This window comes from Bombina bombina, chromosome 3, assembly GCF_027579735.1.
Source record: "Bombina bombina isolate aBomBom1 chromosome 3, aBomBom1.pri, whole genome shotgun sequence".
Lineage (NCBI taxonomy): Eukaryota > Metazoa > Chordata > Amphibia > Anura > Bombinatoridae > Bombina > Bombina bombina.
Genome location: NC_069501.1, coordinates 143,953,062 through 143,961,848, shown reverse-complemented (window position 1 = coordinate 143,961,848; position 8,787 = coordinate 143,953,062). Strand labels below are relative to the sequence as shown.

General features: G+C 36.2%; 1 long non-coding RNA gene across 1 annotated transcript; it reads right to left on the bottom strand.

Moving 5' to 3' along the window:
- Positions 1–2,877: 2,877 nt before the first annotated feature.
- LOC128651526 (uncharacterized) lies at positions 2,878–4,098 on the bottom strand. The gene is made up of 3 exons (XR_008401110.1): positions 4,045–4,098; positions 3,494–3,547; positions 2,878–3,063 (listed from the first exon to the last, which is right to left on the bottom strand). It is a non-coding gene; the product is annotated as an uncharacterized LOC128651526 (long non-coding RNA).
- Between the last annotated feature and the right edge of the window lie 4,689 nt (positions 4,099–8,787).

Sequence of the window (8,787 nt, the reverse complement as noted above, 5' to 3'; positions counted from 1 at the left end):
ATAGATTTGTTAGGTCCCTTTAAGGATAAACAACATAAACTAGAGCTTGCAAAAAATAACAGGAAGAATGAGGACAAAGATTTGTGAAATAAAATTTATTTTATTAGTATGTAAGAAAACATACACAACGTTTATAAATAATCTTTTAAAAATAAGGAATATATGAGCCATATGACAAGGTAACACAGTGCATCACAGTCCATGAAGAGAGTTGCCAAGGGCCAGCATAGCCCCATTGGAGACACATGGCAAGGTAACACAGTGCATCACAGTCCATGAAGAGAGTTGCCAAGGGCCAGCATAGCCCCATTGGAGACACATGGCAAGGTAACACAGTGCATCACAGTCCATGAAGAGAGTTGCCAAGGGCCAGCATAGCCTCATTGGAGACACATGACAAGGTAACACAGTGCATCACAGTCCATGAAGAGAGTTGCCAAGGGCCAGCATAGCCTCATTGGAGACACATGACAAGGTAACACAGTGCATCACAGTCCATGAAGAGAGTTGCCAAGGGCCAGCATAGCCCCATTGGAGACACATGACAAGGTAACACAGTGCATCACAGTCCATGAAGAGAGTTGCCAAGGGCCAGCATAGCCCCATTGGAGACACATGGCAAGGTAACACAGTGCATCACAGTCCATGAAGAGAGTTGCCAAGGGCCAGCATAGCCCCATTGGAGACACATGGCAAGGTAACACAGTGCATCACAGTCCATGAAGAGAGTTGCCAAGGGCCAGCATAGCCTCATTGGAGACACATGACAAGGTAACACAGTGCATCACAGTCCATGAAGAGAGTTGCCAAGGGCCAGCATAGCCTCATTGGAGACACATGACAAGGTAACACAGTGCATCACAGTCCATGAAGAGAGTTGCCAAGGGCCAGCATAGCCCCATTGGAGACACATGACAAGGTAACACAGTGCATCACAGTCCATGAAGAGAGTTGCCAAGGGCCAGCATAGCCCCATTGGAGACACATGACAAGGTAACACAGTGCATCACAGTCCATGAAGAGAGTTGCCAAGGGCCAGCATAGCCCCATTGGAGACACATGGCAAGGTAACACAGTGCATCACAGTCCATGAAGAGAGTTGCCAAGGGCCAGCATAGCCCCATTGGAGACACATGGCAAGGTAACACAGTGCATCACAGTCCATGAAGAGAGTTGCCAAGGGCCAGCATAGCCTCATTGGAGACACATGACAAGGTAACACAGTGCATCACAGTCCATGAAGAGAGTTGCCAAGGGCCAGCATAGCCTCATTGGAGACACATGACAAGGTAACACAGTGCATCACAGTCCATGAAGAGAGTTGCCAAGGGCCAGCATAGCCTCATTGGAGACACATGACAAGGTAACACAGTGCATCACAGTCCATGAAGAGAGTTGCCAAGGGCCAGCATAGCCTCATTGGAGACACATGACAAGGTAAAAGAGTGCAACAGGCACAACAAAAAACTGATAAAAAGGCCAAAGGGCAACAATATAAATACAAATTCAACATGTGGACGGAGGATTATTATCTGCCACCATGGAGCATATCCAGATCCTCCACTTACTGGTCATCCTCTTCATTGTCCTGTGCATGTCCAGCTCCAGATTCAGGCCTTGAACGTAATTGCATAATTTCACGCAGAGTCAAGTCCTGAACCCGGAGCTGGGCCTGCATGGTGTCGTTCATCCCTCTCAGGACAGCTGCGTTCCTCAACACGGCCTGCTCTACTCTTGCTATCCCTTCTAGCATGAGCCATGCTGAGTCACAGCCTAAAATAAAATAAAAATTAATATTAAGGATAATTACACAACAGAATAAAAGATTTTAATACATACATTGTCATCATAAAGACAAATAATTATTTACATCAATTATTTTTCATATATTCTTTACACATGAATTAGGTTATTCAGACAGACAGAAATCATTAAAGGCTCATGTTACTCAAACATGTTGAACCCTTTAATTGGTTTTAGATGATCCACTTATACAGCTTGAGTGTATCAAATCTTGTTAAAGGATTTACATTGTACTTACATCAGCAATTTAAAAATTCAATTTAGACTGTGGTAGGCACACCTATCCTTAAACATTTTGGCATTGAGGACAAGCTGTGTAAACATAGCAACCAGAAGAAATTACATTCCCACTGGGTTAGACAAGAGATAATGTATCCACATTTGGACATAAAATTTTGGATCCAAGTAGTGGTGTTTGGTATATGTAGTGATATCCAATTAAAGGGACACTGAACCTAAATATTTAATGGACTGATTCAGATAGAGCATGACATGACAAATCTTTAGAAATTACACATATTCATTATATGTTTTAATTGTCAAGCTATATTTTGAATGCAAGAATGTTGGTTTTTATGGAAGCCAATATTTGTTGATGAACCTTGTTTGTGCATGCTGGTTGATGGATACATTCATCCAACAATAAAGAAATGATGGCCACATTTATTTTATTGTTTAAACTAATTATAGGAATAAGTTGTTTTCAATAAATATATCAAGAGAATGACGAATAATTCATAAGAGTATTCTATGATACATTGGCTTAACATTGCATGCTGGATTTGAATCACAATTTAACCAATTGAACTTCACTGTACCTTTAAGTATCTTATAAAGTGTATTTAGAATGATACTTACAGCTGTGCCTGGGAAGGACAATCTGACACCCAGGACAATGAAGGTTTAAACAGGGGGAAGGGATGGGATTGGCTCGGGGAGGGATGGGAATGGCTTGGGGAGTGGTGAGCTGCTGCTCCAGGGTAGGCCGTACAGCTGGGGAGTGGGGAGTTTGGGTCTGGGCAGCTGTACGGGCCAGAATACGGGGAGAGCGGCGAAGGGGGGTGTATGGGCGTTTTTTGGGAGGGACAGGATATGAAATATGGGAAGGGCTGGCAGTGGTCGGGGCATGGTCATGGGTTTGGTGATGGGAAGGGCTCTGGGTGTGTGCAGAGGTGTGGCCATGGTCAGGGGTGTGTGCACGGGGAGGGGTCTGTGACTGGGCAGGGGCGGAATCCAGATGACCAGAAGTGGTGGATCCATCTGAAAATGTAAAATAAATATATTAACATCTCATACATCCTGACATCAAATCAACGCATTTAAAATTGATTATGTTTTCAATATACCTCGAAGTGTGTTTGAATCTGTAAACTATTCTGAAATGAGGATATGGTATCTATATAGGCACTCAGATGAATCTCAATGACTGTCTGTACAATGTGAAACTTATTATTGTGTTTTGGCATGGAATATGCATGTGACATAATGATGGCATGAATTATATATTCTTAAAAAAATATATACAAGCAGATTTTCATGCTGCCTGATATAGAAAGGGGGCAGTAGTGTATTTGAACAGACAAATAATATTCCTTTTTAAAGGGAAAAAGCTGTAGACTTTGAATGTCTTCAATAAAATGATTTCAAAAAAAGAAACATGTTGGAAACATGATAGATATATTTCACATACCATCAGACTCCAAGGCAGCCTCTTCCTCCTCCATCCCACATGTGACATCAATCTCTGTAAAACATAACATGTTGTGTACACCTTAAGATCAGATATTATAACATATGTTACTGTTGCTCAAATACGCACATCAATGTTGCATTAAAGATATACACACACAAAGTTATGATTTACATCATTTTGATGGAGCATACAAATGACAATAGATTTGTTATTGTCAATAAATCAGAATCTTAATGTATTGTTTGTCTTAATGTTAAATTCATAAAAGCATAGTACATAGAACATTTAAGATTTCTCATGTGTGTATCACTTGATGACTGTTGTTAAAAAAATTAAAAAATGAAAAAAACATATGTTAGACATCTTATGAATAACAAATGTGTAGAATAATAAAGTAGAAATTATTAATCGCTCAATATAAAAAATAAATATATAATCAGAAGATAAATTCTATGATTTTTTATAATGTTATGCTTCATCGGAATCATGATCATAATATTGATTAGCAATACACCTTCAATTACATATAAATGAGTCAATGGACTTACCAGGAGCCCGCAAAGGCGGCTCTATGTCACTGCTGGATTCCTGTGGGCTCCCCACACCAACTCTCTCTATGAATGATATAGATATATATTATTAAACACATTTTGGATATCACTAAATCACATCTGTCTAGAATTTTAACATTAATCAACTTTAAAATGTGAATAATAGAGCAGTCATTACACCAGAAAATGCTTGATTGAATCAAGGGGATTCTGTAAACATATCTGTATTCAACATATGTTTAATGTCAGACTACATTAGACATCAAATTCATCTCAGATGCTGCTATTGCATATCTAAATATACCCAATGATCAATGTTCTTAACCCTTTAAGGACACAGCTTTCACTTAGCTCAATTGTTTTATGACGGAATAATTCCGTCATATGTCCTTAAGAAGTTACAAGAATACACACAAACCACATATTGAGGAGCATCTGTTGACAAATCTAAACAAACATGTGTCACATCGAGCCATTTTTTCAATGTACAGTAATCTTGTTTAGGACACAACACATATTTATCACAATACATAACAAACTTTATTATTACTAATATGTAATCATGGTGCTGTTAGAGTATGCAGATATATATAAAGTAACTCCAACAGATAATTAGATTTATATATCAATAGTTTTTAATAAAAATAATGTAATGATGAATGAATCTATTTTGTCTTAAAGGGACACTGACATGATTAATTTAAATAATTGATTTCTATGTTCAAACTGTAAAAAATGATTTAACATTGACTCCTATTATAATTCGAATGTTGTTCGATATTAATCTTAAAGGCAGATAAGGAATATTGGATTCAATAAATATTGTTTGTTGAAGGTATCCACCAATCATCAATATAAACCCAGGTTGGTCAACAAATATTTAGATGCACATAAACGTACTTTCTTTATTTTAAACTACATTTAGCAATAGAATATGTCACATATGATGATAGTATTATATTTTATGTTTATTAATATTGCATACTGTATGTGAAAGACAATATTAATAATTGTAGTTCAGTATCCCTTTAATCTAAAATTAAATAGATTCCACAATGTTGTTGTTTGTTAATGAATTATCTACTCCATATGTTGATGTAATGAATGGTATTGAGCATGCAATTAAAATCAAATATGTTATTTAAGTATATCCGAATAATTATATAATTTTCATCTATTAAATAGACATTACATATAAATATAGAACAATGTGTATTTAGTATGTAATGTTCATTCCATGTTTCTAAGACAAATGTCAATTAAAATGAGACATACCATACTGTGACAAGCCCTGGCTTGAGGATCCAGCAGCCACATCCATATCTGTAATATATTAAATGAGGATTGCATATCATTAATACTAATCATGCCATGTTTAAAATATTTACATTAATAACAAATCAATAGAAAAATATTAATCCTTTGGTAGTCCCATGAGTTAATAGTTTCCGCAATTTAATGAATGATAAATATATCCTGGACTCTTATTTTCAATCAGTTGTGTTGTTTACTGTATCTTTAAGAATATATGCTTGTTATTACATAATCATCAATTGATGGCCATATGTTATAATTTATTAGTATTATTCGTTTTTTATTAGATATAATATTTAAAATAAGAATACTGTATTCTTCACTAATCTAAGATTTTCCATTTAATTTTTAACAACATGTATAAAGCAATGCCACTTTCCGCAAACCCATGTTAACGTGGATGAGAAATGCCATTTTCGCGATCATTGCGCAATGATTCCAAGCGGAATTACGCATCCGTCATTTGACCAACATGTATAAAGCAATGCCACTTTCCGCAAACCCATGTTAACGTGGATGAGAAATGCCATTTTCGCGATCATTGCGCAATGATTCCAAGCGGAATTACGCATCCGTCATTTGACCAACATGTATAAAGCAATGCCACTTTCCGCAAACCCATGTTAACGTGGATGAGAAATGCCATTTTCGCGATCATTGCGCAATGATTCCAAGCGGAATTACGCATCCGTCATTTGACCAACATGTATAAAGCAATGCCACTTTCCGCAAACCCATGTTAACGTGGATGCGAAATTACATTTCCGCTCTGTGACGCATATTCTGTAGAGCGCAAGAAACATCATTCCAATTTCATGTATCACTAATGTAAAATCAGATATCTAAACATCATATGTAGTGTATGTTGTGAGATCTGTATAGGTTTAGTATCTGACTAAATACAATTTTTGGATTTTTAACATTATAAATATTATATGAAGTTGGATAATTACCTGGTTCAGATTCTCTATCGGGTCCTCCCAGGCCACCGGACGGAGAAGCATCTGCCCTGTCCCCCGCGTCAGGACTTTCAGATCCCGCAGCTGGGAGGGAAGAAGAGGAGGCCGAGGATGGCGAGGATCTAAATCTTTTGGGGACCCGGAGATTGAGGAGCTCGCATAAAGTCACCTCATAAGGGAGTAGGTACAGTTTCCGCGGGGCCTTTCTTTGGCCCCCTCTTTTACGGGCTTGTACCCAGTCCCTTATGAGGTTGACTTTTTTCGATAAACGCAACCTCATATCTCCGAATCTCCTCATGATCTGATCCTGGGTCCTCTGGACGTCACACACCAATCTAACCGCATTGGTGATAGACTCCCAGAGGGCCTTCTTAACAGGCGCATCTGTCGAGCTCCTCTTGTTCCCAAACAGCTGGGGATAAAAGTCCTTGACGGCGTGGACCAGTGCAGCGCTCTCCTCCTTGGTGAACCTGGGAACTGACATGCCTGCTGGGTTGTATAATAATAATATATATTGCCTGCAGGCATTAGAGAACTGACAAAGATGGCAACGTGTAATGGACTTTTATATGGTGAAGTAAACATGAGATGCACCATGGGACAATTTATCTGTACATCTGATTGGATAAAAGTTTGAAATATTGTTATAATGTCTGTGAGACCATCCTGACTCAAGTTGTGTTTGTGTGATGAACTCTGATTGGCCGTTCCTTAATGTTTCATATCTTAGTAACTTCCTTACACATACCGCTTGGTGGTGCTGTAACTTCATTTTTCATGTAGACTTATTTGTAACTCATGGGCCTGTCATGCGGATATGTGTGACGCAGATTTAATATCCGTGATCCGTGAAATATTAATGATTAAATACTCTTTAAAATCTAATCCTGTCACATTATTAATGTTGTAGAAATTTCTCGGTTTAATAACGGTCTGTTTCTTTAATACAAATACACATTTAATATTGTATGTCTTTATTGTTCTTTAAATAAATTTATTGTGAAGTATTGACATTGCTCTATTAAATGTATTTATAATGCACATTGATTGTGTGCTATTGCGTGACATTACACTAATGTTTAAATATGCTAATCTGGTGTTTGAAGATGCGTTTCCCACGCAATATTTATTAATGTTAAAATTCCGGGAAGAATGTCAGTAACTTTGATAATCTGTTTATAAATGTTAAACTACAGCTTTGTTATTCGCAAATAAACCTCGAGCTTGTATTTCTCTGAAGTGCTCATATATGTTATTGTGCAATGGCGTCTTTAGTTTTAAAGAGACATTACAAACAATTGTATCAAATGATCTGTAGAGATAGAAGATTGTTTAGACTTTAAAATGTAAATCATTTTCTCTTAGTATTTATATATCCTCAACATAAGAAATTTAAATGCACATGGTTGAGCCAATCACATAAGGCATCTCTGTGCATCCACCAATCTTCATCTACTGAGCCTATCTCGATATGCTTTTCAAGCAAAGTATGTAAAGATAGGAAGAGAAGTAAATACACTATTTCAAGCTCTTAAAGGGACACTGTCCAAAAAAATTTACCATTGGTGATTGAGCATGAAATGTTAATCAACTTTATTATTTAATACGATTATCAAATGTTAAGTTATCTTGTTATGTTTCTTTGAAAAACAATAATGATATTTTATATTACGGACAATTGTTTAATAAAAACCTGGGTTGTCCTTGACGATTGTTGCATCAATTATTCCAAACAATCAAGTTCTGTCCAGAGTACTGAAGCAAATAAATTAGCTATTTACTGCCTTATTTCTAAAGTAATGATAGCAACATCACAATGAGCATTCATAATATGAGACAAGTTTTAAACTTGATTAAAATAGAATACTCATTCAGAATGTATAAATCTTTGTTTTTTTAAATGGCTACCTTTAAGTATATTTTGAGTTCATGTCCCTTTAAATAAACATTTCACAATAATGCTTAATATATCATAAACCTAGGCACCTTCCTTTTGCTAAATGAGTCTAACATATGAGTAAAGCAAATTTAGATTAACTTCTAGATTGTTTTACACACTGACTGAAATATATTTATTAAATGAGGTCTTTTTTAGCCTTCAGCGTAGAGGGACATTAAGCTATATGTTATGTATGCATTTTGTATCATAATCTTATATTTGACCAACTTTATATGTTTTGTTATTCAATTATTATATTGTAATTATATATATTCGTGGATTAAATACATCTCTACATAGGCTATTTTGATGCTGATTGTTGTTTGCATATAGATGCCTTATATCATTGACTAAGATATGTGCATTTATTTTTATTTTAACAAGTATATTTAAAGACTGAATGTAATTCTATAGTACATTCTAAATATGTTTAAATTCTTGTATGATATTTGTAACAATGTATACAAAATATACATTTTGAATGACCCCTTTAAGGACCCAAACATATTGTATTTTGATTTAACATTG